Source organism: Saccostrea cucullata, unplaced genomic scaffold, assembly GCF_032062105.1.
Source record: "Saccostrea cucullata isolate Sc308-1 unplaced genomic scaffold, CSIRO_AGI_Scuc_v1 ctg9734, whole genome shotgun sequence".
NCBI classification, from domain to species: domain Eukaryota; kingdom Metazoa; phylum Mollusca; class Bivalvia; order Ostreida; family Ostreidae; genus Saccostrea; species Saccostrea cuccullata.
This window is the reverse complement of record NW_026931314.1, coordinates 31,876-45,677: the sequence shown is the minus strand read 5'-3', so window position 1 is coordinate 45,677 and position 13,802 is coordinate 31,876. Positions and strand designations below refer to the sequence as shown.

Below are 13,802 nucleotides of genomic sequence, written 5' to 3'. Positions count from 1 at the left end.
ATTCTCGGTATAGTTCTAGTTTTTGTTGAATTTTTACTTTTCAAACATGTATTGGTCAGTTTATGGACTTATTAAAACTATGCTATGGAGATGTGCACGTCACTGCCAGGATAAAAATCACTAAGTGAAACAGTTCTAAAAGGCTATATATAGCAGGTACAGGGGGCCCAAAAAATGTTCGATCATAAATGGCGGAATCGAAGAAATATGGCGGAAAAAGGCGTACAGGAATGTAGTAAGTCGTACAAAGATGAAAAATGATGCCTTTTTAAGAGTTCATGTCAGCTTTAATTACTTTTGTTGGAGATCTTGGCTACCAGCAGACATTTTGGTGATTTTGTATTTGTTTGTCTATATTGACTTAATTACGACCATGCCCAAAGACTGGACAGAATGTAAGTTGACTTTTACTAATTTCATTATCTCTAAATAATTGTTTATCTATTTAATTCCTAAATATTAATATTCTAATATAAATTATGAAGATTAGTATTTGGATTATTTTATGACTTTGTAAATAATGAAAAGTAATGATTTCATATATCAGTGTATTGTATATTTTTGAGAGCAATACAGTAAAGTTGTGTTTTATTTATGTGCAGATCACTGAGTAAGATTTCACTCATCATATTGTATATTTGGAGAATGGCTTTATATCACATATAGGTATGATGTATATATATTTTGAATATTGTCCATATAATTATATAATTATGGAAGAGTTCGATATAATTTGATCTTATTGTTTCATCTATAAATTCCAGTGTTTATACTTTGTACATATTATTGATTAAGAAAGACAACTCTTAATGTTTTATGAATGAGCACAATTAAAGGGAAACAAATCTTATTTTGACCATGGTATCTGGCAAGTGATCTACATGTATGTATTGTTATAAAATATCTAATATATTGTTTATATCTTTCAGAGCTGTGATAATACTCATTGAATATACACTTATCCATATCTACAACATGGCGTTTGTCATTATTTACGTATAAAACGAACCCCATTTCAATGGCATCCACGGTGGGATAGGATTGGCTGACTGACCATTGCGAGAGGTACTAACAGAGAGGATCTCACGCCGAGGAGGTACTAGGATCCACCGACGTGTTGTGTAGTGTTTACAGACAGAGTTTGTATTGCGCAATCAACTCAACGCTGGACTTTCAGTGAAAGTGACATTCAGCGACGTGTGACCAGTGACAATTCATTTGAACCTTTGTGACTATTTCATTATTGTGATCTTTAGAAGCTTGCCAGCACGGTAAGGTATTTTTATTTAACAATTGTGCTCAAAACAAGTGTATTTTGGACTGACAAGTGACAGGCATAATTTTGTTAAAGTGAAAAGCCTTTTACACCCTTCCTGTATATATTAAGTGTAAATATTATTTATTTCTGAGCAAATTATTGTAGTGTGTGAAAGAAATTAATTCTATTAATCTGATATACCTGGTTTCCACCCCACACTAATTTCTTTTCTCTTGATCAGCTGACCTTGACATTTGTGACCTACATTCAGACTTGAAGGTACAGGTAGTTTGTTTACAGGTGATTTTGAGGTGACTAGTGTGTCTGAGTGAGTCTATTGTTTTGATTTAGATTCATTGGTCTAGTTCTACAGTATTTAGTAGCTTATTACCCCCTATATCACCCCTATAGTAAACATGTGAATTAGTTTATTTAATACCCAGATTACTGTACATTTCAGTACATATAAACATAGTAAGGTCACATTACTTTGAGTAATCAGTGTGTTGGTGATTCACCTGTGTCCGTTTTTTATTGTTTATACATTGAATTCCTTGTCATTAGTTTGCATTATTGTACCGTTTACTTTGATTTCGCGTAATTTTGTTTACATCGAGTATTTGACCCCTGGCCGAGAGTTCGTCACGCTTGAGCGCACCCTGTTCTACTGAAGAAGAGAGTTATCTTCCTAAGTAAGTTTGTAGTTTGAGTTATCTTTCATTCTTCAGAACCATTTAGTTATTTAGAAGGTTATTTAGTATTAGATTAAGATTATATTTATTTAGGATTTAGTTAGTATATTCTTTAAACTTTTATTTATTTCATTTGGTAATTTAATTAATTTTTTTTATTTCAGCTTATTTAGAAATTTAATTTGAAATCTTGTTTTTCAGGTGAATAATACTTTGCATTTCAGTGAAATTTAGTGTTACATAGAATTTAAAATTTAATTAAGTAGCTATTTAGAATTTAAGTTTAATTAGTTTATTAATTAGTAATTACTCTACTTCATCTCGGACTCTTCAGATTGGATTATACATTGGATTCTTCTGCTTCAGAGGATGTAGTGATCTTAGATTTATTTAGATAATTAAGGTAGATTTAGTTATGAGGTACCTAGCTAGTATTTAGTTATTAAGAAAAGTTTATTTGGAAATCAAACAACAACAACAAATCATCATGTCCGCAGACATTTCACAGGAGGAACTCGATCAAATTGCAAAAGTCTTCAAAGAATTAAACATAAAACCAAAAGCTGATACAGCACAGGATTTCAAACAATGGATGACTCAGTATGTTGCATAAATGAATGAGGAGGAATTTGTCAATGTAAAGACAGAACCGCACGCGGATACTGGAACGTCATCAGCATCAGCATCAGGAAGCACCTTTAGTTCCCACATCCCAAAGATCTCTTGCTTTTCTGGAGACGGCAGCAAGAATGACACTACATATGATCTTTGGCGATATGAAGTTGACTGTTTGATCAAGGAGAAGTGTAAGGAGGAGATAATTGCTCAGTCAATTCGGAGATCATTGCGAGGAGATGCAGGCAAGGTTGCTATGAGACTTGGTCCTGGAGCCACTGTAACCCAGATACTGGACAAGATGGAAAGTGTGTTTGGTACTATAGAACGAGGAGAGACAATTATGGAACAATTTTACAGTGCGCGACAAGAAAAAGGAGAGGATAGCATGAGTTGGAGTTGTCGTCTAGAGGAGATTTATAGAAAGGCAGTCATCAAAGGAGTTGCAACCAAGGAGGATGCAAATGAAAAGTTAAGATCAAAATTCTGGAATGGTCTGCATCAGTGGATTAAGGATATCACTGGATTCAAATTTGATGCATTGACCAATTTTGATGAGCTCAGGAAAGAAATAAGACTTGTAGAAAAGGAACATGAAACAAAGAAGGCACAATCTAACATGGCTATAACATCAAGTGAAGCTGAGAAAGGAGATGAGATTAAGGAACTTAAAGGAATGATCCAACAACTCACTACAAAAGTCAGTGCCATGGAACAACAGCGTACAAACAGGAAAGATCTTGGAGAATCGTACGGCAGATTTCCAACACCACAGTCCAAAAGAGGAAATTATGGCGCTGGAAACTTATACAGAGGACACCCTAATTTCAAAAACTACAGTGGTCCTAGATATCCTCAGGCATACAACTATGATTATGAATACGGGTACAACAGTCAGGAATCTGCTCAAATAGAGGATGAAGAACCTATTATATGCTACAAATGCAGACAACCGGGACATATTGCCCGTTATTGTCAAGTGCGAATGGACCATAGTAGGAGGTATTCAAACGTGAGGAGACCTTCGTTGCGGGGCAAACGTTAGGTCAGTACAGGAAAGGCCCTACTAGCAGTAGAAATAATGAATTAGTAGGAAATACATCGGAAGTGGAAGCAAGTTTGGAAGGAATTTTAGTTAGAGCGTTAATAGATACTGGATTTACTGTTTCCACAGTTAGTTATGACCTTTATATGAAACAACTTAGTCACTTAGAACTCCATCCAATAAAAGAACTTTTACAAGTGGAATGTGCAGATGGTCAACAGTTACCATACTACGGATATATCGAAGCTTCCATCAAAAGTAAGGGAATACCACAATCATTAGAGGAACCACTGCAATTTCCATTGCTCGTTGTACCAACCAGTAACTTTAACAGTCGAGTACCACTTCTGATTGGAACGAATATATTACAACACATGCTAGATGGTGTCAAGGACAAATATGGAGATAAATATCTACAAGATGCTGCTTTATTTACACCGTGGTATCTCGCATTTAGAGGAATGGCATTACGAGAAAAAGAACTGGCTCGGAACAACAATCGATTAGGGATTATAAAATCAGCTGAAAGTCATTGTATTATCATACCACCAAATTCAACAGTTTCCATTTCTGGATATATCGACAAGGCTTTTCCATACCAATCTACAACAGCAGTCCTACAAGCTACACCTCGCTCTGTAATTCCATCAGACCTGGATATTGTACCATCACTTACAGACTATAACTATCCAGCCAGTCATGTAGTAAGAGTGGACATTGACAACATCACTACAAGGACAGTACAAGTTCCACCTAAATCCATTATATGCGAGCTACAACCTGTGAAAATCGAACCAAATCAAACAGCTTTACCATGTTCTAGCCTCCAAGAAACCGAAGATATCTTAAGTTTGGTGAAGATCGAGCGAGATAAACTTACAGCATCAGAGCAGCAAGGAGCAGAACAATTGTTGAGGAAATATGAGGATGTATTCTCAAAGTCAGACATTGACATAGGACACACTAACATTGTGAAACATAGGATCGATTTACATGACGAAACACCTTTTAAGCAAAGACCGAGGCGAATACCACCGGCCATGTTTGAAGAGGTTAAAGATCACTTAAGGAAACTATTAGAAGGAGGAATTATCAGGAAGTCGAAGTCACCATGGTCAAGCAACGTTGTCCTTTGTCGAAAGAAAAAACAACGAACTACGCATGTGTGTAGATTATCGCCATCTAAACCTTAGGACAAAGAAAGACTCCTATGCGCTACCAAGGATAGAGGAAATACTGGATGCCTTAGCAGGAAATAGATTCTTTACCATCTTGGATATGAAAATGGGTACCATCAGGTTGAGTTACATGAAAATCACAAGGAAAGAACTGCGTTTACAGTTGGACCTTTAGGCTTTTATGAATACCATTGCATGCCATTTGGTCTAGTCAACGCACCTGCTACATACCAAAGGCTTATGGAGGAATGTTTCGAAGGGTTACACCTGGATATATGCTTCATCTACTTGGATGACTTGATAATATTCTCCAAGACATACGAAGAACATTTAGATCGTTTGGAAAAGATTTTTCAACGACTAAGAGAAGTAAATCTGAAACTATCACCGAAGAAGCGTGAATTCTTTAAGAGCAAAGTGAAATACGTAGGAAACATTGTCAGTGAGGAGGGAATAGAACCAGACCCGGAAAAGATCAGCAAAGTACAGAACTGGCCGCAGCCAAGAAACTCAGATGAAGTTCGCCAGTTCCTGGGTTTTGTTGGGTATTACCGGAGATTCATTGAGGGATTTTCAACAATAGCACGCCCATTGAATGACCTCCTACCAAATACAAAGAAGAAATCTAGAAAGGGTGTCAGGACATTAAAAGAACCAAACAAGTGGAGATGGGGTAGTGAGCAAGACCAAGCTTTCAACAAACTTAAGGAGAAACTCACAACATATCCAATTCTAGGATTCGCCAATTACTTCTTACCCTTTGAACTTATACAGATGCCTCATCATCAAGCATTGGTGCTGTATTATATCAGACGCAGGACAACTTCAAACGGGTCATAGCTTACGCTAGCAGGAGTTTATCGAAATCCGAAAAGAATTACCCTGTTCATAAATTGGAGTTTGTGGCTTTGAAGTGGTCTGTCTGTGAGAAATTCAGAGATTACTTATATGGAGGAACATTCCAGGTTTACACAGATAACAACCCACTCACGTATGTTTTAACATCTGCGAAACTTGATGCGACGAGCCAAAGATGGATTGCAGATCTCGCCAACTTTAACTTTGAGATTCTGTATCGACCCGGATCACACAACGCAGATGCAGATGGACTAAGCAGGATACCAAATCAGGAAATCATAACATCTGATTCCATTAAGACCATATGCAACTCAGCTGTATCCAATCATCCCTATATATACAATGCTTGTCCATATCTCCATCTTCAGTTGACAACCAACTACCAGACTTGAGTGATCAGACAGAGATTGATGTTCGTCGTCATCAGTACAATGACCCAGTGCTAAGGTTTTGGATACCATACGTACAGGGATCAGTACAAGCCAGCGAAACACAGCTTACCATACAACAACATCCAGTACCATGCTTTACTTTACAAGAATTTTGACAAACTCAGATTAAGAGAGGGATCCTCATTAGAGAAACAACAGTGAATGAGAAAAAGAAGTCACAGATACTTTTACCAAGATCATGTATTGGAACAGTATTGTACCATCTTCATACTAACATGGGACATCCAGGCCGAGAGAAAACCATCAGCTTATTAAGGGATAGATTCTATTGGCTCGGTATGACACAGAACATTTCATTTCCAACTGTAGAAGATGTCTCTTAAGGAAAACACCAACAACAAGAGCTCCCCTTATAAACATCAAAACATCGCAACCATTAAAAGTAAGACACAATCGAACACGGATTCTAAAAGTAGCCCAAGTTCAGCTGAACAAACCACTGTCATTTCTCCTGTGCCAAGCTCATTCCAATCTGTTTCACAAGTAATGAAAACAGTCCCTTTGACCCATAATAATGATACTAAAACACCACAAAATAACCAAGGATTTGGATTGGTAAAAAAAGGTTTACGATTCGGAAATTTAAATATTTGTCATATTATTCCAAAAATTGACGAAATAAAACTATTGCTCCAAAATAGGCAAACTTTAGACATTTTAGGTATATGTGAAACTTTTTTGACCGAGCAGATAGGCAACGCTGAATTGAATATTGAGGGCTTTGTTTTTGAAAGAAAAGATCGAATACTAAGGGCAGGTGGTGGAATTTTAATATACATTTCGAATGACATTTCTTATAAACGAAGAACTGATTTTGAAATCAGTAATATTGAAACAATATGGCTAGAGATAAATCTAAAAAATTCAAAACCTATATTTTATTGTTCTGCTTATCGCCCACCATCTGCCCCCTACTGCTGGGCGGAGGACCTAGCAAGGGAGGTGAACCGTGCCTCCTGCTGTGACGATACTGAAATTATTCTATCAGGTGATTTTTCATATTGATCTAATGAAAGACCCCCCACAATATTGGACATCTGCTTTAGAGGAGTTTGGACTTTCTCAGATAGTTACTGTTCCTACTAGAATAACAAGTACCTCAAGTACCTTAATTGATGATTTTTATACAACTAAACCAGAAAACATATGTGAAACAAATGTGCCCCCCTATTGCTATTTCTGACCACTACCCTGTATGTTTGACACGGAAAACTAATTGTTTACAGCGTAGAGGAAAACATACTGAAATCCAATATAGAGATTTTAAACAATTTAACGAAAACGACTTTTTGAGAGAGTTAGAAAATGCAAATTTTAACACTCTTCTTAAACTTAAAGACCCAAATGAAATAATGAATAAATTTTATGAATTGTTTAATGATATTCTTAACAGGCATGCCAAAGTAAAAACAAAAAGAGTCAAGACTGAAATTCGACCTAAATGGCTAAACACAGGAAATAAATGATGCCAGACATTTACGCGATATATATCATTTACAAAGGAATTCAGAAAATTACAAAATTTGGAGAAATAAAGTTACACAATTAATAGATCAAGCAAAATCAAAGTATTACAAATCTGCAATTGAAGAAAGCTCAAGTCCTAAAGAAATGTGGAGTTATTTAAACCATTTGGCATCTAAATCCAAAACTTTTACACCTAGCCGTATTACACAAAATGGTTTAGATTTTGAAGATCTACAGGATATTGTTGATATTTTTAACAAACACTTTACGGAAATATCCTGTAAATTATTAGCAGATATGTCAGTACAAAGTTTTGATTCAGAATTATTAAATCGGTATACAGAAACTAAACTAGGGAAAGAAAATGTTTTCAGTATTAATGAAATAACTGAATTTGAAGTATTGAATATGTTGAATACACTTGATGTAAATAAGTCAGCTGGTATAGACTTTATCGGACCTCGTCTTCTAAAACTTTCGGCAAATGTCATATGCAAATCTATTACACATCTTATAAATGCTAGTATCACTAATGGAATATTTCCATCCAGTTTAAAACAAGCAAAAGTCACTCCTATTTTCAAAAATGGCGACCACGCAGATCCAGGGAACTACAGACCGATATCCATTCTTCCAACATTATCAAAATTAGTTGAAAAACACATAGCAAATCAAATACGTAACTTTGCCTCTAACTTTGATCTTTTATTTAAATCGCAATCTGGATTTCGAGAATTTCATTCATGTCAAACGGCTCTTACCAAACTTACAGATAATTGGCTACAAGCTATGGACCTAGGAAATCTAGTAGGCATAACTTTCATTGATTTTAGCAAGGCATTTGATTTGGTTAATCATGAAATTCTTATAAGTAAACTTCAATCATATCACTTTGATCAAAGGGCTATTAAATGGTTTCATTCTTATTTAACCTCAAGGTCTCAGTGTGTAAAAATAGGAACATATTCCTCTGATTTTTTGCCCGTCACAGCAGGAGTGCCCCAAGGTTCTATCTTAGGTCCCCTATTATTTTTATTGTATATAAATGATCTCCCTTTACATGTAAATAGAACAGATATTGATATGTTTGCCGATGATGCAACCTTGCATACATATCATAAAAATATAGAAGGTACTGAGAATGCCCTTAACTTTGATTGTCTGAGATTGAAAATTGGTGTTCCAAAAATCAAATGGTGTTAAATACCAATAAGACAAAATGTATGCTTATGGGAACTCAGCAGAGAAAATCAAGAATAGATTCACCTGAACTAAATTTATATGCTTCAAACAAATTAATTGAAAATGTTGAATCTGAAAAACTTCTGGGAGTGCATATTGATGGTTCATTGCGCTATAATCACCATATTGACTCATTTGTAAATCTTTGACATATAAATTATATACGTTGCGCAAAATTAAAAAATTCCTTCCCTTACACACAAGAAAACTATTCTATAATGCATACATTCTGCCTTCTTTGAACTATTGCCTAACTATTTGGGGTAATGCGCCAGGTGCTGGCATAGATAGAGTTTTTAAATTGCAAAAAAGGGCAGCCCGTATTATACTAGATGTGGCTTATGATGCCCCTTCACTGCCATTATTCGAAAAACTTGGATGGCTGACTATTTACGAGTTGATTGATTTTCATAAATATATATTACTGTACAAAACACTTCATGGTATGGCACCTACTTATTTAAGAGACTCTTTTGAATTTATTTCTTCTAGTAGTTATGCTCTACGATCTGAAACAAACTATGACCTTCATCTACCGAAATATCGAACAAATCAATTTAAAAATTCTTTTCGTTATTCCGGTGTTCATTTATGGAACAAATTACCTTTGTATATACGTTTTTCACAGAATTTACACACATTTCGTAAAAATGTAGAAAAATTCATAATAACATGCCGCAACTAAAATCTCCTGAATTCTATATGTACTTGTATTTTTACGTCATGTTGTATTATTTATTATTGTAAAATGATTTCATTATTGTATTATTGTGAACATGCTTAGAGGGCCCCGAGGAAGACTAGTGCATTGCACTAATCGGGTCACCCTCTTAAAATAAAGTATTATTATTATTATTATTATTATTATTAACTTGTGTGCGTAGACTATCTTAAACTAGAGAAATCAAAAGGAGGATACGAAAACATTCTAGTCATCACTGATCATTTTACGCGATTTGCACAGGCTGTACCTACAAAGAACCAAACTGCCAAAACCACAGCTGAGGCATTATACCATCATTTTATTGTCCATTATGGCATACCATCAAGACTACTCAGTGATCAGGGAGCAAATTTTGAGTCAAAGATTATACGGGAACTCTGTACCATTCTAGGAGTTGACAAGTCGAGAACAACACCTTACCATCCCATGGGCAACGGCTTAACTGAACGTTTCAACAGAACTCTTTTAAAAATGTTAGGAACACTCGAAAATTATCAAAAACAAGATTGGAAATCTCATATTTCAACTTTAGTTCATGCTTACAATTCAATGAAACAAGAAACTACAGGACAATCACCTTTCTTTCTCATGTTTGGAAGAGAACCAAGACTTTCGGTAGACCTCATTTTTAAAACAGCTGAACCAAATCAACATGAAAACCTTAACTCATACATCAGGTCTTTGAAATCAAAATTGGAACATTCATATCATTTGGCACAGAAATCTATTCAGAATGCCCAGGGAAGACAGAAGAAGAATTATGACATCAAGGCAAGAGATGCTGTTATTCAGCCTGGAGATAAAGTATTAGTAAAGATCGTTGCATTTGAAGGCACACACAAGTTATCGGATAAATGGGAGGAAGACCCATATATTGTAGAAAGTCAACCGAACAAGGATGTTCCTGTGTATATCGTGCGAAAGAAAACAACAATACATTTAAGAGAACTTTACATCGGAACCTTTTACTACCAATCGGCCACTTAGATGTTGATTTACAGACAGAAAGGCCTAAGCCAGCACCTAGGAAAAGGATAAAGCCTAGAGTCACAAGGAGAACCAAGAAACTGACTATCTCACATAAGGATAACAGTGACTCAGAGAGCAGCGATGAGGAAATTCTAATACAGGAGGCCGCTTCCACTGCAAATAGCAGTGATAGTACACCTGCTCTTGAGATAGAAAGTAACTCACAAGAAAATGTTTTGGCCAATGAAGAAGAGAGAGCTGAAGATGAGGGTAATGCCGGTATACCTTGGCTACTTGTTGATCATGTTGATGACACAGGTACTTCAGCAACTATAGAAGACACTGATGTGAAGGAAATAGAACCGTCTGAAGATACACAGCAGCAAGCCGAAGCTGATGATGTTGATTTGGATGATACCAATTCTGAGGAACACTCAGCCCATGAACAGCAGACTTTACCTAGACGATCTCAGAGGACGAAGAAAACAACATCTTAGATAACCAGTGGAGACTATATAGTAAATCAACAGGTAGCAACACAACAGCCAGACTGGAAGACAAGAGCAGACTATTTACAGACTTTAGCTTCCAGTAATGTTTTTCATTCCAGCAACAGCAAAGAACTAGTGGAAAAGGCTCTGATAGACATTATTACAGGTAAAGAATTAGTTAGACAAGTAAAGAAAGTCAGTTAAGTCAGTCAGTTGAGACAGTTCGGTAAGTGTATATAGTTCTTAGTGATATTCTATGTTTTTATGATTTTATTTTATTTTACAATCGTTATTTTTGTATGAAATAGTAAATGACGAGGACGTCATTTCACGAAGAGGGGAAGTATGTGATAGGGTGATTTATATCTTATATTAATTATTATATTTCAGGATTAAATTAATTCAGTTGAATTATCATGTTTATTTCTTTTCAGCATTTCATTTATTGAATAAATCCACATGGAATTATTTACATCAATCTGTGTTCATTGACTTATTTTAAACCCCTGTCCCTTTTCTATTTATATCTTGTGTAGTGTCAGGGCCAACTTGGATTTCATTGGTTGGTTAGTTTCCCTCTCTATTGGTTTTAACTTAGTTAATTACTTTTGTTGGAGATCTTGGTCTGACCAGCAGACATATTGGTGTTTGATTTATTTTGTTTGTCTATATTGACTTAATTACGACCATGACCAAGACTGGACAGAATGTAAGTTGACTTTTACTAATTTCATTATCTCTAAATAATTGTTTATCTATTTAATTCCTAAATATTAATATTCTAATATAAATTAGGAAGATTCAGTATTTGTGATTATTTTATGACTTTGTAAGTAATGAAAAGTAATGATTTCATATATCAGTGTATTGTATATTTTTGAGAGCAATACAGTAAAGTTGTGTTTTAATTATGTGCAGATCACTGAGTAAGATTTCACTCATCATATTGTATATTTGGAGAATGGCTTTATATCACATATAGGTATGATGTATATATATTTTGAATATTGTCCATATAATTATATAATTATGGAAGAGTTCGATATAATTTGATCTTATTGTTTCATCTATAAATTCCAGTGTTTATACTTTGTACATATTATTGATTAAGAAAGACAACTCTTAATGTTTTATGAATGAGCACAATTAAAGGGCAATAACTCTTATTTTGACCGTGCTATCTGGCAAGTGATCTACATGTATGTATTGTTACAAAATATTTAATATATTGTTTATATCTTTCAGAGCTGTGATAATACTCATTGAATATACACTTATCCATATCTACAACATGGCGTTTGTCATTATTTACGTATAAAACGAACCCCATTTCAGTTACATTTTGCGTTATTATATTTTTGCACTGTAGACAACGCAAAATGTAATGAACAATATGTAATAAAACAAAACAAATTTTTTTTGACTGCGTTTAACAAATAAGATCATAAAATTAATCCAAATAAATACATGTAACCAACATGGGAAACACGCTGTTAAAATATTTAGAACTAAAACAATGAGACCAACTACATGTATAGGGCTTTTACGGATATAAATACATCTAAATGTATCGTTTTTCTGACTCTGATTTAGTTTTATTGAATGCACTGTATTTAATTACATGTATATAGAGTAAATTAACTTTGATTCGCATATTTTTGATAGTCTTATTAAAATTCTAACCAAAAACACATAGTTAACCGAAGATTGACCATAGGTTCATTAAAAGATCTTGATACGCATATTCAGCATGTATACATCGGTAAACAAATTGGAAGTGTATATGTGTTTTGAGCGAGGAGGGGCAGGGATAGGGTGGAATGTTTACTTCGTATGTTTATTATTGCATTATTGTGGTCATGCAGAAACAATCCATTTTATTATAGGATCGAAAGAAAGAGAGAGGTAGAATTTTGTTTTTGCTTGTCTGACAGTATGGTATCATTTTTGTCAATAAACATCTTCCCGCTATGCATTTTCACCTGCCAGTACAAATGAATATTTTTTTTAATGAATTCATTGTATTTGTCTATAAAGAAAGCAAAAGCACACTTTCCAATACCCAACAACCCCGCCGACAGACGCACGATTTTAATTTGCAACACCTAAAATTTAAATACATTTATTAAACTGATTTTGAACATTTGTAGCTAATTCAATAATTTGATAAATTATAAAATTTATTAATTGTAAGAAATTGTGTATATCTATTGTAACGTTTCCGAGCGGTCTAAGTTAATTCCTTCTATTGTAAAAAAAAATCCAATGGCAATATAATAATCCTTGGGTATAAAATCATATAGGTTTTTCCTCGTAATAAAACTCAATAACTGATTACAAATGTTTATTAAATCCAAAGTAAAATAGAATATAATCCAAAGAAATTAAAACAAAATAAATCCAAAATATTAATGAATGAAAGGCACTATAAAATCACTCCTATATCTAATTCTATCGCTACCTCTATATCAAAATCCCACATCAAAATCTCACTAATTATTTAATTATCCCGTTTATATACTCTATTGACTCCTCTTACTCCACTTGACTCCCCTCGATCCATTTATCTTAGTCTAGACGTAATTAATCACTAACACTCTCCTCCCACTGATTATAATCGCCTAACTTTCTCCTCCTTACTCAATTACTGCTAGCTCCCCATGACCTGTCCACAGTCTGGGTCAAAGCTCCAATAAATCAATCCGAGTGACCAATGCAGTAGAATGCTACATTTAAACTAAATTTACAGAATAACATGAATAATCTAAAGTAAAACAATAAAAGAAAAATAATATATCTACGCTACATTTC

At 34.5% G+C, this 13,802-nt stretch overlaps 1 long non-coding RNA gene across 1 annotated transcript; it reads left to right on the top strand.

The window, feature by feature from the left end:
• Window positions 1–1,225: 1,225 nt before the first annotated feature.
• On the top strand, window positions 1,226–12,281 carry LOC134232153 (uncharacterized). The gene is made up of 3 exons (XR_009984724.1): window positions 1,226–1,271; window positions 11,910–11,973; window positions 12,237–12,281. It is a non-coding gene; the product is annotated as an uncharacterized LOC134232153 (long non-coding RNA).
• Window positions 12,282–13,802: the final 1,521 nt, after the last annotated feature.